The sequence below is a fragment of the Ranitomeya variabilis genome, chromosome 5 (genome assembly GCF_051348905.1).
Source record: "Ranitomeya variabilis isolate aRanVar5 chromosome 5, aRanVar5.hap1, whole genome shotgun sequence".
NCBI lineage: Eukaryota > Metazoa > Chordata > Amphibia > Anura > Dendrobatidae > Ranitomeya > Ranitomeya variabilis.
The window spans coordinates 234099621-234126486 of NC_135236.1; the positions used below are offsets into that span (position 1 = coordinate 234099621).

The window sequence follows — 26866 nt, forward strand, 5'->3', positions numbered from 1 at the left end:
TTCACATGTCCCTTTTTTGTGTTTGTATGCGGTCCGTTTTTTAAGGACTGCAAATACGGAAACACACACACCCATTTTATTCAATGGTGGTGCACACATCAGGTTTTTCACATGAACTGCGTGTCCATGTAAAAAAACAGCAGACATGTCTTTTACGAGCACCACAGACAAAATGCATGGTGCACACTGATGACATACGGATGACATCCGTGACACATACCGGCACCTGTGAAAAAGCACTGTTCCCAAGCGCCGGCTGCTAAAGAGAGCTCTGATCATTGTCGACTGGTCTCCATATGCTCAGCATGACCAAGCACTGATGGGAGTTGTATTCAGCACCTGCTGCGTACATCCTGTGTAAAATTAAGAATAAAATGGGAAACATGACAATATCCCACAAGGTTCCCAGGCTAATAATAACAGTTCACAGGTGTTTGCTTAGCCTTTATTGGTTATTTTATAATTACATGGTGGCCCGATTCTAACGCATCGGGTATTCTAGAATATGCATGTCCACGTAGTATATTGCACAGCCACGTAGTATATTGCACAGCCCACGTAGTATATTGCCCATCCACGTAGTATATTGCACAGCCCACGTAGTATATCGCACAGCCCATGTAGTACATTGCACAGCCCACGTACTATACCGCACAGCCCACATAGTATATTGCACAGCCCACGTAGTATATCGCACAGCCCACGTAGTACATTGCACAGCCCACGTAGTATATTAAGTGCAAAAGTAATGACATTATACGCAAACGGGGGATGGATAGCAGCAAAAAAGGCACAACAACAAGGCCCAAAGATCACCCCAATGTTAATATGGATAATTACAGGACAAACTGCAATATTCAATATAAACCATAAAAGAGCACCAAAAACAGTTTTTTTAGTCCAATATATCAAAAATAGTTTATTATAATAAAAGATAACAAACAGGTTCAAGGTGAACATAGGGGAGACATGCAGCAATACAGCAGATAAATGCCCAACGAGAGCAGTGGACAGCACATGTGGTAAATCATGTATATAAAGGGGGGATTCTATTTAGATAAGGCCATAGTAATGCTGGTAAATAACCCAGCCAGTAAAAAGCCACAATCTCATATCGAAATGGCAACATAGCAGTGCACATAAAACAAAGAAAGCAAAATATAGGGAAACAGAATGTCTCAAAACATACCCGTAATGTGTACACCAGCCACCGCGCCGTCCACCGCTCGCCCCGACGCACGTTTCGGAATGAAACCTTCCTCAGGGGGCGTCTAACGATTCTAACGCATCGGGTATTCTAGAATATGCATGTCCACGTAGTATATTGCACAGTCCATGTAGTGTATTGCACAGCCCACGTAGTATATTGCACAGCCCATGTAGTATATCGCACAGCCCACGTAGTACATTGCACAGCCCACATATATTTCACAGCTCATGTAGTATATTGCCCAGCCACGTAGTATATTGCCCAGCCACGTAGTATATTGCCCAGTCACGTAGTATATTGCCCAGCCACGTAGTATATTGCCCAGCCACATAGTATATTGCCCAGTGATGTCGTATATTGCCCAGCCATGTAGCATATTGCCCAGTAGCGTAGTATATTGCCCAGTAACGTAGTATATTTCCCAGTAACGTAGTATATTGCCCAGCCACGTAGTATATTGCCCAGTGACGTAGTATATTGCCCAGCCATATTGCCCAGCCACGTAGTATATTGCCCAGTAACGTAGTATATTGCCCAGTGACGTAGTATATTGCCCAGCCACGTAGTATATTGCCCAGCCACGTAGTATGTAGTATATTGGTCAGCCACGTAGTAGCGCCTGTGTACGGTGCACGCGGCAGCTTCCGGTCCCAGGGTTGGTATGAGCTTATGAAAAAACTAGATGGTAGCCCGATTGTAACGCATCGGGTATTCTAGAATATGTATGTAGTTTATTTATGAAGATTTTAGAATAATTCGCGGCCGGACTGCGCCTGTCGCTGATTGTTCGCGGCCAGCCATGTAGTATATAACAGCCCACGTAGTAAATAGCACAGCCACGAAGTATATTGCACAGCCACGTAGTATATAGTACAGCCAAGTAGTATATAGCACAGCCACATAGTATATAGCACAGCCCACAGAGTATATAGCACAGCCCACGGAGTATATGGCACAGCCACGTAGTATATAACACAGCCCACAGAGTATATAGCACAGCCACGTAGTATATAGCACAGCCCACAGAGTGTATAACAGCCCACATAGCAAATAACACAGCTACGTAGTTTATAACAGCCCACATAGCATATAACACAGCTCACGTAGTGTATAACACAGCCCACGTAGTGTATAACACAGGCCACGTAGTGCATAACACAGCCCATGTAGTGTATAACACAGGCCACATAGTGTATAACACAGGCCACGTAGTGTATAACACAGCCCACATAGTATATTGCACAGCCCACGTAGTATATAGCAGTCCAAGCAGTATATTGCAAAGGTCACGTAGTACATTGCACAGCCCATGTTGTACATTGCACAGCTCACATAGTATATTGCACAGCCCACGTAGCATATTGCACAGCCCATGCAGTATATTGCACAGCCCACGTAGTACATTGCACAGCCCACGTAGTACATTGCACAGCCCACGTAGTACATTGCACAGCCCATGTAGTATATTGCACAGCCCACGCAGTATATAGCACAGCCCACACAGCATATTGCACAGCCCACATAGTATATTGCACAGCCCATGCAGTATATTGCACAGCCCATGCAGTATATTGCACAGCCCAAGCAGTATATTGCACAGCCCATGCAGTATAAAGCACAGCCCATGCAGTATATTGCACAGCCCACGCAGTATATAGCTCAGTCCACTCAGTATATTGCACAGCCCAAGCAGTATATTGCACAGACCACGTAGTATATTGCACAGCACACACAGTATATAGCACAGCCCAGGTAGTATATTGCACAGCCCACGCAGTATATTGCATAGCCCACGTAGTATATTGCACAGCCCATGCAGTACATTGCACAGCCCATGTAATATATTGCACAGCCCACGCAGTATATAGCAATGTGGGCATCATATCCCTGTAAAAAAAAGAATTTAAATAAAAAATAGTTATATACTCACCTTCCGTTGGCCCCGGATCCAGGCGAAGCGTTTACCGATGCTCCTCGCGCACTCCGGTCCCAAGAGTGCATTGCGGTCTCGCGAGATGATGATGTAGCGGTCTCGCAAGACCGCTACGTCATCATCTTGCGAGACCGCAATGCATGGAGCAGTCACCGGAGCGTCGCGAGGAGCGGGAAAGGTCGGTTCTGGATGCGGGGGCCGACGGACGGTGAGTATATAACGATTTTTTATTTTTTTTATTATTTTTAACATTAGATCTTTTTACTATTGATGCCGCATAGGCAGCATCAATAGTAAAAAGTTGGTCACACAGGGTTAATAGCAGCGGTAACGGAGTGTGTTACCCGCAGCATAACTCGGTCCGTTATCGCTGCCATTAACCCTGTGTGAGCGCTGAGTGGAGGGGAGTATGGAGCGGGCGCTGATTGCAAGGAGTGAGGAGCGGCCATTTTGCTTGCCGGACTGTGCCCGTCTACGATTGGTCGTGGACTCGTGGCCGTTTTGCCGTGACCAATCAGCGACTTGGATTTCCATGACAGACAGAGGCCACGACCAATGAATATCCGTGACAGACAGAAGGACAGACGGAAGTGACCCTTAGACAATTATATAGTAGATAAACACAGCTAAACTCATTTATTGCAGCTTCACTGTTTGTTGTCCACAGGCACATTGGTCTCGTTCTGTCTGCCTCGTCCTGACCGGTGAGTCTTGTGATTTGCAGGACCGGTCATGTGCTCTATAGATGTCACCATTGCACGCTGTCAACAAAAACAGCATCGAAGTTCGGGAGATGATCATTGGTATGTTTGGTCTTCTCTACATCTGCACAACCATGGTAAAGAAAAATTATCCGTGGACAGCCTGACAACCTGTTTAAGGGGGGGGTGACAGGTATGAGAAAGTACAGTACATTCAATGTATCTTGTGTTGCACAATGCTATTCTTAGATTGGAATGAGGAATATATTGTAAATAGGCTGCTAAGGTTTGTGAACCAGGGCTACTTTTTAGCTTTAGTCTTGCCATAACTAAACATAAAAACTAAAAGGAAAATGAATACAAAAATGAGGAAAATAAAGCTAAAATGAGCCATTTACTGATGATTAACTGATAATCAATCATGTCAAGAGTAACATTTCCAAATGTTACATATCCAGACAACATAGACATACTGTACCCATACAGCATTTTTTATTTCAAATGTTTTCTACATGACAGTATAATAAGGCAATCACGCTCACTTGTGTGATGAGATGGCTGCTGTGCCAAGTGAGAACAAAAGCTCCTGAAATAAGAGATGCTGATTAAAAACCAAAAGAACATTACAAGTGGCTTAAAATCAGGGAAATGACAAAAACATTCAAAAAAGAAAAAAGTAGAAATTCGTGGTAAAATGTATTGTTAAGATTAAGGAAAGGAATTACAAGAGTAAAACTGAGGCCATAACAATGTTTCACCTGTTATGGTGCATAAGGAACATTTTGTAACTTGATACAGCAAGATACAGTGGGGAAAAATATTTAGTCAGCCACCAATTGTGCAAGTTCTCCCACTTAAAAAGATGAGAGAGGCCTGTAATTGACATTATAGGTAGACCACAACTATGAGAGTCAAAATTGAGAAAACAAATCCAGAAAATCACCTTGTCTGATTTGGCAAGATTTATTTTTCAAATTATGGTGGAAAGTAAGTATTTGGTCACCTAAAAACGTGCAAGATGTCTGGCTCTCACAAACCTGTTACATTTTCTTTAAGAGGCTCCTCTGTCCTCCATTCATTACCTGTAGTAATGGCACCTGTTTGACCTTGTTATCAGTATAAAAGACACCTGTCCACAACCTCAGTCACACTCCAAACTCCACTATGATGAAGACCAAAGAGCTGTCAAAGCCCTGCACTAAGCTGAGAAGACTGCATCTGCAATAGGCAAGCAACTTGGTGTGATGAAATCAACTGTGGGAGCAACAATAACAAAATTGAAGACATACAGGACCACTGTTAATCTCCCTTGAAACATGGGGGTGGCAACAGCATGCTTTGGGGCTGTTTCTCTGCAAAGAGACCAGGATGACTGATTCGTGTACATGAAAGAATGAATGGGGTCATGTATTGTGAGATTTTGAGTACAAACCTCCTTCCATCAGCAAGGGCACTGAAGATGAAACGTGGATGGGTCTTTCAGCATGATAATGATCACAAGCACACCGCCAGGGCAATGAAGGAGTGGCTTTGAAAGAAGCATATGAAGGTCCTGGAGTGGCCTAGCCAGTCTCCAAATCTCAACCCCATAGAAAACCTTTGGAGGGAGATGAAAGTCTATGTTGCCCAGTGACAGGCCCAAGACATCACTGCTTTAGAGAATTGCATGGAAAAGTGGTTCAACACACCACCAACAGTGTGTGCCAACCTTGTGAAGACTTATAGAAAACATTTGACCTTTGTCATTCCCAACAAAGGATATATAACAAAATATTGAGATGAACTTTTGTAATGACCAAATACGGTACTTATTTTCCACCATAATTTGAAAAATAAATCTTGCCAAATCAGACGTGATTTTCTGGAATTGTTTTCTCATTTTGACTCTCATAGCTGTGGTCTACCTATGATGTCAATTACAGGCCTCTCTCGTCTTTTTAAGTGGGAGAACTTGCACAATTGGTGGCTGACTAAATACTTTTTTTTCCCTCTGTATCTTGATGGAGAAAAGAGTAACTTGACATCTAAGGCTATGTTCACACCACATCTGGCCCTATGTTCAATGACCCTGTTAGGACTTATGTCCAACCCCATAAAACGAGATTTGGGCATACAAGCTGATGGGCCATTGACTAAAATGATGCAGACTGAGTCACAGTGTGCTCTGTCATGCATCATTTTTAGCAGTATACGCCTAGTTGAGGTGGACACCAAGAAGTAGTTGACCATGTGACAGATCCAAAAAAAGAAAATTTGGCTTCAAAATTATGTGTAAATAAAAAATATCCTTTTTATTTAATATCCATTAAAATGTAATGGGCATTGTGACAGTATATATTTGTTGACGCGTTTCGACCATAAGGTCTTAATTAGGAATGAGCGGACCCGTGGATGTTCAGGTTCCACCGAACTTTAGTTCAAGGTTTGGTTCAGGTACCAGATCTCTACCTGAACTTGATCTCAAACCCAAACCCCATAGATGTTAATGGGTAGCCTAAATTGTGTGCTATAAAAGGGATGTAAAATGATCATCTTAAGGGCTAGAAGGTTGCCCAAGGAAGCAGACTCTCTCTCCATCCAAAATCCAAACACTAAAACGGACTTTCGGGAGAATTTCATGTTTGGAGTTCAGCACTGAACACTAGGTGTCCGATACGAACCTTGAACTTTACAGCTTGGGTTCCCTCATCTCTAGTCTTGATCATAACATATGTGACAGGTCCACTTTACACTTAAAGGGAGGGTGCAGTGATTTTAGTTTTTGTATTAATTATTATTGATTATATAATCAATTATTTTTAATACAAAAGTAAATGTACTACTTTCATACTTTTTTATTTATTAACTTTTACTTTTACCACTGGAGGCCGCCATTTTCATTAGTGTGGGTGTAAGTGTCTGGGCACGACACTTGCACACCTCACTTACGGCAGCCATGGGCATAGGAGCCAACGGTCGGACTCCGACCGCATCTCTTTCATTGAGGCCGCTCCTCCTGCCTCTCAGCTGTGACTTGGGCACGCCCACTGAGCTGCTACGTCACAGCTGTGAGAGGAGATCGCAGCCATTTTGTTTATTTTCCTCTGTCATCGCACACACAGCTCAGTGCGTGCGATGACAGGAGCTGCCAGGGAGAAGCTGCTGCTGGGAAGCAGGGTCCGAGGTAAGTATCTGCAGCGAGGAGCGGTGATTGCAGCCTGTACTTCGTATTACAGTACAGGCTGCAATCACTGCTCACTGCCGACCTGTTCAGAGCACAGAAGGGAGATCATCACACTGCTCTGCCCTGAACACGATTCAGCACTTCCTGGGAGAGGACTGAGGGTAAGTACAGAGTTTTTATTTTCTTATGCATATACCACTGCTGCCTGCCCCTATATACCACCTACCACTGCAACCTGCCCCTATATACCACCTACCACTGCTACCTGCCTCTATATACCACTGCTGCCTGCCCCAATATACCACCTACCACTGCTACCTGCCTCTATATACCACTGCTACCTGCCTCTATATACCACTACTAGCTGCCTCTATATACCACTGCTAGCTGCCTCTATATACCACTGCTAGCTGCCTCTATATACCACTGCTAGCTGCTTCTATATACCAATGCTACCTGCCTCTATATACCACTGCTACCTGCCTCTATATACCACTGCTACCTGCCTCTATATACTACTGCTACCTGCCTCTGTATACCACCTACCACTGCTGCCTGCCTCTGTATACCACTGCTGCCTGCCTCTGTATACCACTGCTACCTGCCTCTGTATACCACTGCTATCTGCCTCTGTATACCACTGCTACCTGCCTCTGTATACCACTGCTACCTTCATCTGTATACCACTGCTACCTGCCTCTGTATACCACTGTTCCCTGCCTCTATATACCACCTACCACTGCTACCTGCCTCTATATACCACTATCTGCCTCTATATACCACTGCTACCTGCCTCTATATACACCTACCATTGCTACCTCTGTCCTGTGTAGCTAATCTAGTCCTGTGTAGCTAATCTAGTCCTGTGTAGCTAATCTAGTCCTGTGTAGCTAATCCTGTCCTGTGTACTGTGTCCTCAGCAGTCAGTATCACACAGGACAGGATTAGATACACGGCTCAGCAGTTGGTATCACACAGGACAGGATTAGATACACGGCTCAGCAGTCGGTATCACACAGGACAGGATTAGATACACGGCTCAGCAGTCGGTATCACACAGGACAGGATTAGATACACGGCTCAGCAGTCGGTATCACACAGGACAGGATTAGATACACGGCTCAGCAGTCAGTATCTAATCCTCTCCTATGCACTCCTCTCCCCCTGTGTGTCTTTCCCCATTGTGGTTTATTATTTTTGTTGTGGGAGATGAGGGAGTCGAGTATTATGCATTCGGTATGGTTTAAAAAAGATTAATAAAGGACTTTATTCTGGCCGAGTCTTTATTTACAATACAACTATAGGATTAGTAATGGATGGGTGCCTTATAGACGCCTCTCCATTACTAAGCCGTGGGCTTGATGTCACCGGACAATATGAAGGTGACATTAACCCCACAAATATGAACCCCACTTGCTACCACTACAGGGCAAGTGGAAATTGCCAGGCAAAGCGCCAGAAAAGGTGCATGTAAAAGGCGGCTGAGAGCTGATGTTTTTAGCCTGGGGGGGACAATATCCATGGCCCCTTCCTAGGCTATTAATGTCAGCCCGAAGCTGTCTGCATAGTATTTGATGGTTATTAATTATAGGGGGCCCCACGTCGTTTTTTGGGGGGGTGTCCCCCATTTTAATAGCCAGTAAAGGCTAAGTATACAGTTGGGAACGTGTGAGTGTGAGCACATCCTCCCCCCCATAGATCAGTACACTGCCCTCCTGAAATACTCTGTGCTCCTGTCACCCTGATCCTTCCACCATACGTCTCTGACCTCCCTAGAGCAGCACAATACCATATGGATCACGTATAATGCCGCTATATATATTTATCACATAATACTCCCATAAAGACCACACATTATGCCGAGATATTATAATATATATATAATATCACACATTATGCCGCCAAGTATTGCGTGATCTATGTGACGGTATTATATGTGATCTACATGGCGGTATTATGTTTGATCAGTGTTGTGGAATGATGTAAAAACTATATGACGGTGGTATATGAGAACTATATTGTGGGATTATGTGTGATCTATGTGGCAGTACTAGGTGAGAATTATATGGCGGTATTATGTGTGATCTATATGGTGGTATGTGAGAACTGTATGACAGTATTGTGTGATCTATTTGATAGTATTGTGTGTGATCTATATGGCGGTATTATGTGTGATCTATATGGCGGTATTATGTGAGAACACTATGGCTGTATTATCTTCAGAAAGCGGACCCATTCTAGGGTTGTTCTGGTTGAGCAGCTGCACATGGGTCTGGGGTAATAGAGGGGGCAGCATGACATCCAGTTAGGTGCAGTCAGGGGATGGCTGGTGAGGCAGCTGAAGAGAGGCGTCTCATTTTTATCGTTACTATATGGCTACATTTCCTTCCCAGAGTCACCCCAGACTGCGCCTGTCATCTCACTTTCACACATCGCCAGGACAGGATGGAGAAGATAAGATCTAAGGAGGGGAATGGGGTCTTTACATGCAATGTCTGGATCAGAACAGGTCATCAATCCGCAGAAATGTTTCCTGGATTTCTGTGGAGCAGACGGTCCATCCATGTGTATAAAAGACAGCGCTCTATGTACAATCCCTGGCTGCTCCGCGCACTGAACATGGTGCCCCACCATAGGCCAGCACACTGCTCTCCTGAAATACTCTGTGCTGCTGTCACCCTGCTCCCTCCACCACATATCTCCCAGAATCCTTGCTGCCTGCCATCCTCGGTGACTGTCTACTTGTCAGTATAAGGCTGCGGTCACACATTCAGTATTTGGTCAGTATTTTACCTCAGTATTTGTAAGCCAAAACCAGGAGTGGGTGATAACTGCAGAAGTGGTGCATATGTTTCTGTTATACTTTTCCTCTAATTGTTCCACTCCTGGTTTTGGCTTACAAATACTGAGGTAAAATACTGACCAAATACTGATAGTGTGACAGCAGCCTTACTCTGCAGTCACCAACAAAATGGCTGCTCACTGGGTTCCTGAATATCATCCTCTTATCCCTTAGCAAACACCCAGAAGGGGAGGAGAGGAGACATCACACACGTCAGCAGACTCCGCCCATAATTACTGCAGTGCTGTAATGTGAGCTATTTGTACACTAGGTTTTTCTGAAATTTCATTAGCTGCTCCCCCTAGTGTTTAAAAGTGGAAATTCCAAAACTTTTCAAATTATTTTTCATATTTTACTAAATTATAAACAAATGATAATATTTTTTAAGAAAATGTCAACATTAATTCTTTACATTTTTACAATTGCTGTAAAAAAAATTTTTTAATGGCACCTTCCCTTTAACATAGTGTTCAGTGTAATTTCATCAGAGCCTAAGGATTTGCTTAACCCCTTTCTGACATCTGACGTACTATCCTGTCGAGGTGGGCCCGTATGACCACCGACGGGATAGTACGTCATACGCGATCGGCCGCGCTCACGGGGGGAGCACGGCCGATTGCGGCCGGGTGTCAGCTGCATATCGCAGCTGACATCCGGCACTATGTGCCAGGAGCCCCCGGCACATTAACCCCCGGCACACCGCGATCAAACATGATCGCGGTGTACCGGCGGTATAGGGAAGCATCGCGCAGGGAGGGGGCTCCCTGCGGGCTTCCCTGAGACCCCCGGAGAAACGCGATGTGATCGCGTTGCTCCGAGGGTCTCCTACATCGATCCTCGCCGCAGGTCCCGGATCCAAGATGGCCGCGGCATCCGGGTCCTGCAGGGAGGGAGGTGGCTTACCGAGTGCCTGCTCAGAGCAGGCGCTGGTAAGCCTGCAGCCCTGCACAGCAGATCGCCGATCTGTAATGTCCCCCCCTGGGACAAAGTAAAAAAGTAAAAAAAAAAATTTTCCACATGTGTAAAAAAATAAATAAAAAATAAATTCCTAAATAAAGAAAAAATATATATATATTATTCCCATAAATACATTTCTTTATCTAAATAAAAGAAAAAAAACAATAAAAGTACACATATTTAGTATCGCCGCGTCCGTAACGACCCAACCTATAAAACTGCCCCACTAGTTAACCCCTTCAGTAAACACCGTGAGAAAAAAAAAAAAAACGAGGCAAAAAACAACGCTTTATTATCATACCGCCGAACAAAAAGTGGAATAACACGAGATCAAAAAGACAGATATAAATAACCATGGTACCGCTGAGAACGTCATCTTGTCCCGCAAAAAACGGGCCGCAATAAAGCATCATCAGCAAAAAAATAAAAAAGTTATAGTCCTGAGAATAAAGCGATAACAAAATAATTATTTTTTCTATAAAATAGCTTTTATCGTATAAAAGCGCCAAAATATAAAAAAAAAATCGGAATAAAAAGCGATCAAAAAATGTCATGCGCCCGAAAATGTTACCAATAAAAACGTCAACTCGTCCCGCAAAAAACAAGACCTCACATGACTCTGTGGACTCAAATATAGAAAAATTATAGCTCTCAAAATGTGGTAACGCAAAAAATATTTTTTTGCAATAAAAAGCATCTTTCGGTGTGTGACGGCTGCCAATCATAAAAATCCGCTAAATAACCCGCTATAAAAGTAAGTCAAACCCCCCTTCATCACCCCCTTAGTTAGGGAAAAATAAAAAAATAAAAAAAATGTATTTATTTCCATTTTCCCATTAGGGTTAGGGTTAGGGCTAGGGTTAGGGTTAGGGCTAGGGTTAGGGTTAGGGCTAGGGTTATTGCTAGGGTTAGGGCTAGGGTTAGGGCTAAGGTTATTGCTAGGGTTATTGCTAGGGTTAGGGCTAGGGCTAGGGTTAGGGCTAGGGTTATTGCCAGGGTTAGGGCTAGGGTTAGGGTTAGGGTTATTGCTAGGGTTAGGGCTAGGGTTAGGGCTAGGGTTAAGGCTACAGTTAGGGTTGGGGATAAAGTTAGGCTTAGGGTTTGGATTACATTTACGGTTGGGAATAGGGTTGGGATTAGGTTTAGAGGTGTGTCAGGGTTAGGGGTGTGGTTAGGGTTACCGTTGGGATTAGGGTAAGGAGTGTGTTTGGATTAGGGTTTCAGTTATAATTGGGGGGTTTCCACTGTTTAGGCACATCACGGGCTCTCCAAACGGGACATGGCATCCGATCTCAATTCCAGACAATTCTGCATTGAAAAAGTAAAACAGTGCTCCTTCCCTTCCGAGCTCTCCCGTGTACCCAAACAGGGGTTTACCCCAACATATGGGGTATCGGCGTACTCAGGACAAATTGGACAACATCTTTTGGGGTCCAATTTATCCTGTTACCCTTGTGAAAATACAAAACTGGGGGCTAAAAAATCATTTTTGTGAAAAAAAAAATTATTTTTATTTTCACGGCTCTGCATTATAAACTGTAGTGAAACACTTGGGGGTTCAAAGTTCTCACAACACATCTAGATAAGTTCCTTGGGAGGTCTAGTTTCCAATTTGGGGTCACTTGTGGGGGGTTTCTACTGTTTGGGTACATCAGGGGCTCTGCAAATGCAACGTGAGGCCTGCAGACCAATCCATTTAAGTCTGCATTCCAAATGGCGCTCCTTCCCTTCCGAGCTCTGTCATGCGCCCAAACAGTGGTTCCCCCTCCACATATGGGATATCAGTGTACTCAGGACAAATTGGACAACAAATTTTGGGGTCCAATTTATTATGTTACACTTGTAAAAATACAAAGCTGGGTGTTATGACCCCAGTGGACAGGGTCTCAGAGGAACGTGTAAGTCTGCAAGATACAAAAATCCAGCTCATAGGGCTGTGGTAACTGGGTTGACCAAATAGCTACTCCTAACGCCAACACTAGAAGTAGCCGGGGATCATGCCTACGGTGATCGCTAGATGACTCGCGCCAGCCGGAGAATCTAACTACCCCTAGGAGAAGAAAACAAAGACCTCTCTTGCCTCCAGAGAAAGGGACCCCAAAGCAAGATACAAGCCCCCCACAAATAATAACGGTGAGGTAAGAGGAAATGACAAACACAGAAATGAACCAGGTTCAGCAAAGAGAGGCCAGCTTACTAATAGCAGAATATAGCAAGATAAATTATCTGGTCAACAAAAACCCTATAAAAATCCACCCTGGAGATTCAAGAACCCCCGAACCGTCTAACGGTCCGGGGGGAGAACACCAGCCCCCTAGAGCTTCCAGCAAAGGTCAGGATACAGATAGGAACAAGCTGGACAAAAATACCAAACAAAACAAAAGCAAAAAGCAAAGAAGCAGACTTAGCTTGAAAAACAGGAACCAGGATCAGAGGACAAGAGCACAACAGATTAGCTCTGATTTCAACGATGCCAGGCATTGAACTGAAGGTCCAGGGAGCTTATATAGCAACGCCCCTGAACTAACGGCCCAGGTGAGGATATAGGAAAAGACAGACGCTCCAGAGTCAAAACACTAATGACCACTAGAGGGAGCAAAAAGCAAAATCACAACAGCTGGGGGCTAAAAAATCATTTCTGTGAAAAAAAAGAGGAATTTTTATTTTCACGGCACTGCGTTATAAACTGTAGTGAAACACTTGGGGGTTCAAAGTTCTCACAACACATCTAGATAAGTTCCTTGGGAGGTCTAGTTTCCAATTTGGGGTCACTTGTGGGGGGTTTCTACTGTTTGGGTACATCAGGGGCTCTGCAAATGCAACGTGAGGCCTGCAGACCAATCCATTTAAGTCTGCATTCCAAATGGCGCTCCTTCCCTTCCGAGCTCTGTCATGCACCCAAACAGCAGTGGTTCCCCCCCACATATGGGGTATCAGCGTACTCAGGACAAATTGGACAACAACTTTTGGGGTCCAATTTATTATGTTACCCTTGTAAAAATACAAAGCTGGGGGCTAAAAAATCATTTCTGTGAAAAAAAAGAGGAATTTTTATTTTCACGGCACTGCGTTATAAACTGTAGTGAAACACTTGGGGGTTCAAAGTTCTCACAACACATCTAGATAAGTTCCTTGGGAGGTCTAGTTTCCAATTTGGGGTCACTTGTGGGGGGTTTCTACTGTTTGGGTACATCAGGGGCTCTGCAAATGCAACGTGACGCCTGCAGACCAATCCATTTAAGTCTGCATTCCAAATGGCGCTCCTTCCCTTCCGAGCTCTGTCATGCGCCCAAACAGTGGTTCACCCCCACATATGGGGTATCAGCATACTCAGGATAAATTGGACAACAACTTTTGGGGTCCAATTTATTATGTTACCCTTGTAAAAATACAAAGCTGGGGGCTAAAAAATAATTTCTGTGAAAAAAAAGAGGAATTTTTATTTTCACGGCTCTGCGTTATAAACTGTAGTGAAACACTTGGGGGTTCAAAGCTCTCAAAACACATCTAGATAAGTTCCTTAGGGGGTCTACTTTCCAAAATGGTGTCACTTGTGGGGGGTTTTAATGTTTAGGCACATCAGGGGCTCTCCAAACGCAACATGGCGTCCCATCTTAATTCCAGTCAATTTTGCATTGAAAAGTAAAATAGCGCTCCTTCCCTTCCGAGCTCTGCTATGCGCCCAAACAGTGGTTTACCCCCACATATGGGGTATCGTCGTACTGAGGACAAATTGCACAACTTTTGTGGTCTAATTTCTTTTCTTACCCTTGAGAAAATAAAAAAATGGGGGCGAAAGATAATTTTTGTGAAAAAATATGATTTTTTATTTTTACAGCTCTGCATTATAAACTTCTGTGAAGCACTTGTTGGGTCAAAGTGCTCAACACACATCTAGATAAGTTCCTTAAGGGGTCTACTTTCCAAAATGGTGTCACTTGTGGGGGGTTTCAATGTTTAGGCACATCAGGGGCTCTCCAAACGCAACATGGCGTCCCATCTCAAATCCAGTCAATTTTGCATTGAAAAGTCAAATGGCGCTCCTTCCCTTCCGAGCTCTGCCCTGCGCCCAAACAATGGTTTACACCCACATATGGGGTATCGTCGTACTCAGGACAAATTGCACAACAACTTTTGTGGTCTAATTTCTTCTCTTACCATTGGGAAAATAAAAAAATGGGGGCGAAAAGATCATTTTTGTGAAAAAATATGATTTTTTATTTTTACGGCTCTGCATTATAAACTTCTGTGAAGCACTTGTTGGGTCAAAGTGCTCACCACACATCTAGATAAGTTCATTAGGGGGTCTACTTTCCAAAATGGTGTCACTTGTGGGGGGTTTCAATGTTTAGGCACATCAGGGGCTCTCCAAACGCAACATGGCGTCCCATCTCAATTCCAGTCAATTTTGCATTGAAAAGTCAAATGGCGCTCCTTCCCTTCCGAGCTCTGCCCTGCGCCCAAACAATGGTTTACACCCACATATGGGGTATCTTCGTACTCAGGACAAATTGCACAACAACTTTTGTGGTCTAATTTCTTCTCTTACCCTTGGGAAAATAAAAAAAATGGGGGCGAAAAGATCATTTTTGTGAAAAAATATGATTTTTTATTTTTACGGCTCTGCATTATAAACTTCTGTGAAGCACTTGTTGGGTCAAAGTGCTCACCACACATCTAGATAAGTTCATTAGGGGGTCTACTTTCCAAAATGGTGTCACTTGTGGGGGGTTTCAATGTTTAGGCACATCAGGGGCTCTCCAAACGCAACATGGCGTCCCATGTCAATTCCAGTCAATTTTGCATTGAAAAGTCAAATGGCGCTCCTTTCCTTCCGAGCTCTGCCATGCGCCCAAACAGTGGTTTACCCCCACATATGGGGTATCAGCGTACTCAGGACAAATTGTGCAACAACTTTTGGGGTCCATTTTCTCCTGTTACCCTTGGTAAAATAAAACAAATTGGAGCTGAAATAAATTTTGTGTGAAAAAAGTGAAATGTTCATTTTTATTTAAACATTCCAAAAATTCCTGTGAAACACTTGAAGGGTTAATAAATTTCTTGAATGTGGTTTTGAGCACCTTGAGGGGTGCAGTTTTTAGAATGGTGTCACACTTGGGTATTTTCTGTCATATAGACCCCTCAAAATGACTTCAAATGAGATGTGGTCCCTAAAAAAAAATGGTGTTGTAAAAATGAGAAATTTCTGGTCAACTTTTAACCCTTATAACTCCCTAACAAAAAAAAAATTTGGTTCCAAAATTGTGCTGATGTAAAGTAGACATGTGGAAAATGTTACTTATTAAGTATTTTGCGTGACAAATGTCTGTGATTTAAGGGCATAAAAATTCAAAGTTGGAAAATTGCTAAATTTTCAAAATTTTCGCCAAATATCCGTTTTTTTCACAAATAAACGCAAGTTATATCAAAGAAATTTTACCACTATCATGAAGTACAATATGTCACGAGAAAACAATGTCAGAATCGCCAAGATCCGTTGAAGCGTTCCAGAGTTATAACCTCATAAAGGGACAGTGGTCAGAATTGTAAAAATTGGCCTTGTCATTAACGTGCAAACCACCCTTGGGGGTGAAGGGGTTAATGATGGTACAGAATGACTATGTAAAAAAAAGATAAAACATTACAGTACGTTTTTACGTATTACAACTCAGCCATAAGACTATGTTCACATTTCTAACAGATTTTCCGGTTCTTGAATGAAATATCAGTATTGCAGTAACTAATACATAGACAGATATTTGTGGTCACTGTGGCGTAAGTTATTAGAAGCAGCCACAACACATGTAACATCAGTTTCCTTTACTTTAATTATGTACTGCAATGGATATTCCAGTTGACTAAACTGTATACACGCCGTATATGCACACAGTTGCAGATTTTCTTCTATACGTTCAGTTTCAACATTTGAAATGGTTGCACCGAATGCAAATAGCACATTTAGTTTTAGCTCAGAAAGTCTATCAGAATATGAATATATTTCATTTAAGAGAACAACTCAAGGACATTTTATACTGGTAATTTCTATTTTAGTAGGAAATGGTCTTTAATTATAACTGTTTCAACTATAACCCACAGCAAGGTAAAAACAGTAGCAGTGACACATTAATAAGAAATGTTTTAATATCCATAATAAAGTCATGGTAATGGTTATTTTATGACTTAAGGTAGTTAGAGTACAGAACTATAGTATCTTATGTGACTTATGAATCACCTAAGTGCAGAACTCCAGTAGGAATAATGCTTTGTGGTGAGATATCTCTATTTTATTTTATGTATAGACACAGCATATATGCTGGGGGGAGTCAGAGGGAAATGTTGGATGGAAAAAAAAAATAGCTGCGGATTGAGCAAATTTCTCTTTGTGCAGTTCCAATGCTGTCCAGCCGCTTTACTAAAAGCTACCTGAAACAAAAAATACTTAGCCTATATCTTTCAGGAAAAGAGGCAAGCTGGTGCAGTCATAGCATTGTGAGTGGCAGCTGTAAGCATGCCCCAGCACTTTGATTGACGGCTTCCTCTGCACAGGTGTGCTCCAGAGCAAGCTGTCAATCAAAGTGTCTGAGCAGTGACTGGAGCTGCTCCTGGCATGCCTCTATGACAGAAAGATCGTGGCTCCAGTGCTTTTGCTCCCATTAGCTGGGCTTTCAGTTCAGCAACTCCGACAGAATTGCTACATTATTAACCTGCAGATTAACCCTATATCTGCAGGTTAATAGCATTTGGGGCCATGACAGATCCTCTTTAAAGTATAGCATGAACATAAAAAGTCAGCTGTGTGGACTTGGGTTACCACAAGCATTCCAGTATTATCTCTTCCACAACTACATTTAGAATTTTACACAGTACTGACTTTCCCAGCATTCTGAAATATATGGAAATGAAGAACAAAGAAGCATTTCATGGTGCATTACCTTCTGAGATGAATGGAACAATAAACACATAAGCAGATACACCTTTTCTCTGGGTGTTTAGCTTCTGTTATCCTTGCATCAGTCTTTTTAGAATAACAGGTATTTTCATTTACTAATTTCCTGCCATATCACCTTTCACGTTCAGCTTTATATACTTCCCCCTGCTGGTATTTCCTGCTGGTGATCTTCTCATTTGGATGCCCAGCCATACTGCTGTAGTTTAAACCAGTCAGTGAAAGACCAGCTAGGGTTTACTCCTTTGCTCTTTATGTTCTTTACCCTGCACTAATCTTCGGTTTCTTTTTAGGAAGTGGGTGGCATATTCTCTAACAGTATGTACTTATTCCTTTATTTTCTAATTCATGGTTTACTTTACCCACTGTGGAATCTTTTTCTAATTTAGCACACTTTCCCTTCTGTAGGTCATTTAACCTCTGCTCTGCCCTATGGTTGTTTAGGAGGAATGTGAAGTGCTCAACAGCCTTTCAGACAAAATAGGTCAAAGTTGCCATAGTCTAATCTGTTATTAGAGCTATCTCACCTCAAGCAGGGACCACTAGAGACTGCAGTGTCAGAATCTCTGGTTTGTACAGGGATCAGCAGGGTCAGTTGCAGTTTTCAGTGTATTACCTATTTTCCCAAGTGAGTTGCTACACTATCATAACAGTCGGGGTGGACCTCTGTGTGCAACGCAATGAGGACTTGGGGGTTGAGGGGAGATCATGCTGGATGAAAGCTCCCAGTTCTAAAAACTGGGTATGGTACTGATGACCATACCACCAATCAATAGTGCAATGAGTTGCAAAAAAAACAGGTTTTTACTGTTTGGTAAAACAACAGCAACACATTTCAACCACATTATGTGGTCTTCATCAGCCTTTTACCGAATCAGTCAAAAACACATCTTCTTAAGTACTCCCTCTACAATAAGTGTTCCATTTGTAAAGTGGGTTAATTGAACAATTACATAAAATATTAAAATATTTGTAAATGCTAAGGATCACCTCCCACAGAAAAGATCAAAAGCATGGAGTGCATAACGCGTATCCATGGTCGCCATAGCAACCCCAGCCTCACAATACATTCCAGCACTGATTTTCATGCTTAATAGAGGTGAAGCAGAGGGGTCCACCAAGAGGACCATGAGCCTGATAAGCTGGATTGTACAATGTCACTACAAGCTACAAAAACATACACCGACTTCTACATCCTCATTCAGACTGTCTGGCATATGACATTGTAATGTAAAAATCCAGTAGGATTCATGTCAAATCAACATTTTGAATCCATTGGGGGCTATGTAGGTGAATAGTTTCAAATACAGTGATACTCAATTTTTTCGCCGCTCCATAGTTAATTTAGTGAAATGACAAAAGAAAGTATGATTCAAAAATCCTGATTTAATTTAATATTAAATCAGTGGTTTTGAAACATTTTTCTAACTGTTTGTGTAGTTCAACCTACAAATTGCAGACCCCATTCACATTCAATAATACAAATAATTAATGTGGAAATGCAATTTAAAAATGATCCAATGCCAATTAATTTGAACACGTTTTGTGATATTCATATTGCGACCATAGACTCAAATTATGTTCTCTGCACTTTTGTTATTGTTTATAAATTCAGTTTTAAAGAGCATATATTCAGAGGCAGAACATTCCTCTCACATTAATTAGTACCAACACAACCCTAAATATACCACAGTTTAGGGAAAGGAGGATGCACCGCAAAGAAGCAAATTAAAAATCACAATATTTTAATTCAAATAATTTAAAACAATATATAGTAAAAATTCAAGCAGGTTAAATAAAAGTGACACGTGCAGACTATGAAATCATGATCAGAACGAAAAAAGTGTAATGGTCAGAATAGTCCTAAAATAGCACTCCTCACTCTCCAAAGCAGGTACAGGCAAAACAACGGCTTTACTCCATAAGTGCATGTGCTTATATTAAAGAGCTTTTAGTATAACCCATTAGCTGCAGCGGAAGTGATATCTATAAGAATGCAAGGAGGACACATGTTAGACCTGAGAAGATGAAAGTACTTACAAAGTGCCCAGTGCTTTATCAAGTAGATTGCAGCGTGTCACTACCCTGGCGACACCGTTAAACCATATGCTTCTTCAAAAAGAGGGGGGTTAGTTTCCAGCTAGTCTGTTGCCTTTACGTAGCCAGGTGACTACAAGCTAAAGAATCTCATTGGTAGTCAGCAGTTGTATGGTGCATGTCAGTTCCCCACTGTACATTCTATCCCAAAGTGACTTCCGATGATGCCGGTCTGGAACGCTCGCATGCATAGCATCACCAGAACTCACACTGGAATAGGATGAACAGTGGGGAACTGACATGCGTCGTACAACCACTGACAACCAATGAGATTCTTTAGCTTGAAGTCACCAGGCTCATTTTGACCAGGTCAAATTTTTGAAATCTGACCAGTGTCATTTTCTGAGGTAAAAACTTCGGAATGTTTAAACAGACCCCAGTTATTCCGAAAGTGTTTTCTCGTTACATATTGTACTTCATGCTAGTGGAATATTTTGGTGGATTTGATTTGCCCAAATCTATGAAACTATTGAAATTTTAACAAATTTTTAAAATTCCACAATTTTCAACCTTTAGATTTGTATGCCCCTAAATCAGATAGTTTTATCACAAAAGATAATTAATAAATATCATTTCCTACATGTACTTTACATCAGCACAATTTTTTAAACGTATTTTTTTTTTTGTTAGGAAGTTAAAAGGGTTAAAAGTTGACCAACAATTTCTCAATTTTCCAACGGAATTTACAAAACCATTTTTTAGAGGACCACATCACATTTGAAATGACTTTGAGGGGTCTATATGACAGAAAATACCCAAAAGTGACCCAATTCTAAAAACTTAACCCTTCAAAGTCCTCAAAACCACATTCAAGAAGTTTATTAACCCTTCAGGTTCTTCACAGGAATTAATGGAATGTGAAGGAAACAGTGAACATTTTACTTTTTTTTCAGAAAAATTTAGCATTAGGCACACATTATTTGCTTTCACAAGGGTAATAGGAGAAAATGGAGCCCAAAATTTGTTGTGCAATTTCTCCTGAGTACGCTGATATCCCATATGTGAGGGAAAACTACTATCTGTTCGCACGGCAGGGCTCGGAAAGGAAGCAGCACCATTTAACTTTTTGAATGCAAAAATGGCTGGAATTGAGAGCGAACGCCATGTTGCATTTGGCAAGTCCTTAATGTGCCTAAACAGTGGAAACCCACCACAAGTGACCACATTTTGGAAACTACATCCATCAAGGATTTTATCCAGCGGTATAACGAGAATATTGAAACCAAAGGTACCTCACAGAATTTGATAACATTAGATCATCATATTGAATATGTCATCAGTGCTCGCTGTTTGAGTTTGCATCTGGGTGTTTGGTATGCACCAAGTATTGCGGGTGCTTGAGAGACCCAGATGCAAACTCAAGTGGCGAGCATTTGCACTCAACCCTAAACACTAGTCGAAATATCATAATAATTTGATTTTTTTTACAAATTTTGAAAATCCTGAACCTCAATGCTAAAATTTCCGATACTGGGGGGCACTATACCCTTATTGCCGATCGCCATATTAAAATGGCAATGAGGGAATAAGGCCCCTTAAGGGTCACCATTTTAATGCATAACTGCAGTCTTAAAGGAGGTAAAATATTTATAAATATTTTCATATTTTTATGTAATAATTAATTAACCCATTTTGCAAATGGAACTCTTCCTGTACAGGAAGTACTTAGGATTAAGACCTTACCATGCGATACTGCTCCATGTGTATGTGCTTTTTTCCCAAAATAAGGTCTGCGTAAGTCTGATGAAAACCATTCTGCACAAGTCTGATAAAGACCATTCTACACAAGTCTGATGAAGACCATGGAATGTGGTTGTTGTTGTTTTATCAGACAATAAAAAACTTTTTTTTGTAACTTATTCCATTACTGATTGGTTGAATGCTTATCACGAAATCCAGTTGTTTCCAATGAGGAGCGTTCATCCAGCACAATCTCCCAAGTCATCATTGTGTTGCATGTAGAGGTCCATCTGGGCCAAACATATTTTTCTTACCATTCGTTGCTGTCTCAGTGCGTGCACAAGCTTTGCCTCTGGAAACGTCTCTGTATTAGGCATTGTGTGATACCCTGAAGTAGGAAAATGTAAGTCTCCCAGAATGCAGTGCAGCACACAAAAATGTATTCTACACTTAGCTAATCCATTAGGAACAATTCTACCAACAAGGTGCTGATTTAATCAATGGAATGCAGTGGTGGGCTAAAATACTGAAAAGGGCCATAGACATTAGAAAACTATTGACTGACTCTTGGCGGGATCAGCCAACAATTTAATATACTGGGGTAGCTTGACAAGTGGAGCAGCTACGTTTTTATTCAGGATGAACACGCAGTTTACGTATCATATGTTCATATATAAGTAACCTGCAAAATGGCTGCTCTATTAGCATATACAGTAATGTGCACAGGTTTTAGGCAGGCGTGGGAAAATGTTACACAATAAGAATGTTTTCAAAAGTAGAAGAGTAAATTGTTTATTTTAATTTGTTAATAAAATGCAAAATAAAAGAACAAAAGAGAAACCTAAACTAAATCAATATTTGGTGTCATCAACCTTTGCCTTAAAATCAGCATCGAAGCATCAATTATTCTAGCTACACTTGCATACAGTTCTTGAACTGAACTTGAACTTGAAGTTTTTGCGCTTTTGATACATTTTTACTTGCATCTTTTTCCAATTCATTTGAACAGATAAAAAACGCTGAAAGAATGGACATGCTGCAGATTTGTGTGATTCTGTGCATGCGATTTGAGAAATCTGATTCACTTTACTGGTAGCTTAAAACGCTGTGTTTTATTCCATGACAAGAACACAGGGAAAAAGCTGGGTAAACCTTATACTGCCTGTATATGCACCATTTACATAGGAGAATGCCGAGGATGGCGTCCTGCATGATTGTCTTGTGATGAGGACAGCCGCTGTCATTGATTTACATAACATGTTTATTAATTATTCTAATTCATTCTTTATAGTGGCACTATTTTTGTATACACGATGCACTTATGCACTTTATTAATAGAGGCAATATTGGAGATTAAGTGGGGAAGCAGAGAACACTATTTCTAGATGGATTATGCATTTGCATACAGTTTTCCATTCTTATGTCAATTACTTTATGATTTCTTCTGCACTTTGATTAACAACCAGTTATGCACACATACGAGCAGACTGTCAATAAATGTGCTAGGGAATTATTACAGGTGTGTTCACTGTGTAGTGAGAGGCGATCATAACAGCTCCCAGCACCGGTCGATAACTGGAGGTGAGCGTCTGCAGGCGAAAAGCGTTCTAGGAAAATCTGCGCTCCAGGAGGCAAATAGCGCTCCATTCCTCCCGAGTCTCGCCATGTGGCTAGGCAGTGCTGTACAGCCACATATGGGGCATTTCTACATTCAGCAGAAACCATTAAACAAATTTTGGTGCCATTTTTCCGGTGTGAAAATGTAAAATTTGGGGCTAAAATGAACATTTTAGTGGTAAAAATGTAGTTATTTTTTCTGTATTGTCCAATGGTACAACATTCTGTGATCCACCTTTGGTTTTAATATGCTCACTGAGCCCCTAGATGAATTCATTGAGAGGTGTAGTTTGTAAAATTGGGTTACTTATGGGGGTTTCTGCTGTGTGGGCACTTCAGGGGCTCTGCCAATGTCACAAGGCACCCTCAAGCCATTCCAGCAAAATCTGAACTCCAATTTGAGTTTTGCACTGTGCCTCAAAAGTAGTTTTTATCCACATATGGGGTATTGGTGAACTCATGAGAAATTGCACAAAATGTTAGGGTCCATTTTCTCCAGCTATCCTTGGGAAAATGAAAACATTGGAGGCCACACATCTCGATTTTTTTTTCACAAATAAATGCAAGTAATATCAAATACATTTTACCACTACCATGAAGTAAAATATGTCATGAAAAAACATTCTCAGAATTAGTGGGATCCGCTGAAGTGTACCAGAGTTGTTACCACATAAAGTGACACTGGTCAGAATTGTAAAGTTTGGCCTGGTTATGAAGATGAAAACAGGCGTGTGAAGGGGTTAAAGGAAATCTGTCAGCAGAATTTTGGTATGTAACCTGAAGATAGTGTCAAGGTGAAAATATACTTTCTTATATACTTTTGTACTTTTATACTCTTATACTGTGAAACAATAAGTTTTTCCTATCTGCTAGCTAATGCAAATGTAATTGTATTTAAAAATGGCCACCAGTGTTCAGTTTCGTTTCACCCTTGTGACCGAAGGGTTAAGCCATTTCCTCAGAAACGAAACTTAAGGAATGTGAAGAAAAGGAGGAATCCACCAGAAGACGTCAGAACAAATCAGAAAGACTGGATGCTAGCTTAAACCCCGCCTAATGCACGCCTTCCCCTAACACTCAATATAGTATTGTGTATTTTAGAATAAAGTCAGTTGTTGTGACCGTTGCAGACATGAGTAGATGCACGGGCATTCAATTGAGATTGAATCAGCACTTTGTTTGAGTCATTCTTACCCGGTACCAAATGCTCGGCTCATGCTTATAGTTTAATTTGGAATGACTGGTGAATAAGGATTTATATTGTCGTTTACGACCCCGACAATTTTGGCAGCCCAACGGGGGGCGTGGCCAGCGATCCGAGACCCTCTGGACCCATGCCTGGATGTCTGTGGATGATACCCGTAGTGGCTGACCTCGAGGACTGATCACCCTCCGCACACGGTAAGTGGCGATCATGTACACTGTATATGTCACACTTGCTAGTGTCTCAGCCGTTATTGGTTTGTCTGTAGTCTCCTTGGGTCCGGGAGGTGAATGATCGAGTGGTGAGATCAAACGTGATCCTGTGCCACGCTCTGAACCAGCAACTGAGAGACGTCGCATCCTGTGCGACCTCTGTACACCACACCTCCCCCACCGGTCATTGTACTCCATTCAACCATCCTACCCGTGACTATTGTCTAGTAGTGAAGTGGACTGAAAGATTGAGCTAGTTGTAGATTGTGGGGCGGCTTAGAGAAAGGGATAGGAGACGCAGCCTCTGTGATATTGTACCAGCTAGGTAATTAAGACGTCCCGAGCAGGGACCACCTGTATTTCTGTGGAGGGCTCTCACTAGGAGACCGCCTCCCGACTGTTTAGGATATCGTGGCAGGATAGTCTGTTAATCACTGGTGTTCAGGTTAGGGACAGAAAATATTGAGCGCGAGGCTCTTCTTTTTCTAATACGTTGAGCGAGATTCCGTATTGTGGAACCCAGTGTTGAAGATCGCTGCCAGTGGCCTACTGCAGGAGGCCATAGTATCCTGGGAGCCAAGCTGCGTATCTTAAAGCAGAAGAAGTCTGTGCCCCACAAGTTAGATGAGGATGCCGTGGAAGTCAAGACAATGGTCACGGGAGGGCAAGAGACAGTCAAGAAGCTTATCTGCGAGTTGCGCGAGGCTTAAAGAACAAAGGATGAAAATAGGTTGAGAGGAAGGATCAGAGAATACAGAACCCGTGTTTGGTTATAAAATGGCTTTGAACTGTGATCTTATAGATTGTAAAATGGCCGCCGTGCCACTGATGATGAAAATGCAGTCTCAGCCAGCGCCCTGTAATGGCGGCGGAAAGAGATCTCCAGAAGCGTAGGTGTGTCCTGTTTGTGTTGTGCAGAATCCAACCTGGGTGGAAACCTGCCTTGTGTGTGCGTACGGACCGTCCTTGGGGCTCCGCCCAGACCACGGAGGATTATAGGAAAGCTTTGTAGAAATTAGGTCTGAAAACTGCTGTAATTTGTGACTTTGTAGAGGATACGGAGCTTTGTATCAGTGCTGTGTACTGTAGGGGAGGGGCGAGGCAGACCGCTGCGAGATTTCTTTGTTAGTTCTTCTTCTTTTCTCCTTATCTGCGCTACGTGCCGGAGAAAGGGGGGGGGCAGGGAGCTGGGCCTCGCTTCTCCCTTGTGCACTGTGGAATGCAGTGATTTTTCTTATCACCGTGTTACTAGATGGGAGGGGCTGTGTGAGCCCCTGCGCGACCTTGCTTGCAATTTTTCCCCTCGGTGCTGTGGGCTACAGAAAGGGGGGCAATGTATTGCATTCCAAAGTTTTCTCTGTCCTTGGTTTAGTACACACTGAGAGATTTAAGTACTGTATGAAATTGAAAGTGAAATAGACCTGCCTAGTCTTAGATGAAAACTTGTAAGTAATTGAAAGATTGGTAAAAGGCACCAATATATCCTGGACTGCCGAGAAGTTCTATGGGTGTCTTATGGTAGTATTTAAAGATCTGGGATTCCCATTGTAGTAAAAAGCCCATTTATACCTTTTTGTAGTAGATCCGATATTGGGATTTCCACTCCGGATGATGTATTGAAAATAGTAAAAAGTTTCCAAAATAATTTAGCCCAGCAAGAAAGGCAGGGGTTAAATCACTAGCCGTAGTGATTCTTGCTCGCTCACTGGCCCCCACCGCTGCAGCTGCGAGGTCAGTGTTTCTTATCTCCATGTAACAGACTCCAGCTTCTGCCCCCTCCTATCGTACATGCAAGTCCAGCTTCACACTGCAATACGCCTTTAACCCTGTATAGGAATCTAACTCCCTCCCCAACCCCATGTCAATTTTCAGACCAAGAGCTTGTTTTAATCGGTGTAAATGCCAGACCTCCCAGCCCAGAAAGGCCTCTACATCTCCTCTTCCAGTGAAACCTTCACACTTACAAGGCCAGACTCTCCAAGAACCTGAAGTTGGTTCCCCTGTCATTCACGCTACTACATTACACCTCAGGGCTCCCAGGTTCTTTTCTCAGTAGGGGTATGGGGACATAATTATCCACCAGGTAGGAGCCATAGTGAACCCAGCTAATTCTACCCTGTCACATAGAGGTGGTTTGGCCCAACAGATAGCTAAAAAGGGAAGCCCAGTCATAGCCCAAGAGTGTCAGGCCTACCTTGCCACTTATGGCCCCTTGTATCCAGGAGACGCTATGTCCACCCAAAGAGGGAATCTGCCCTGTGATATAGTGTTACACACTGCAGGCCCTATATATGATTACAAGAC

The 26866-nt window shown here is 42.3% G+C and overlaps 1 protein-coding gene across 5 annotated transcripts in view; it reads right to left on the reverse strand.

The window, feature by feature from the left end:
* Positions 1-26866, reverse strand: part of APBA2 (amyloid beta precursor protein binding family A member 2) — a 706148-nt gene that overhangs the window by 588307 nt on the left and 90975 nt on the right. For 2 of the 5 annotated variants that reach the window (XM_077263902.1, XM_077263905.1), the window contains exon 2: positions 221-353. The exons of the other annotated variants lie outside the window; for them this stretch is intronic. The gene's annotated coding sequence lies outside the window, so the exon portion shown is untranslated. The remainder of the gene's footprint in view (positions 1-220; positions 354-26866) is intronic. 5 annotated transcript variants of the gene reach the window in all.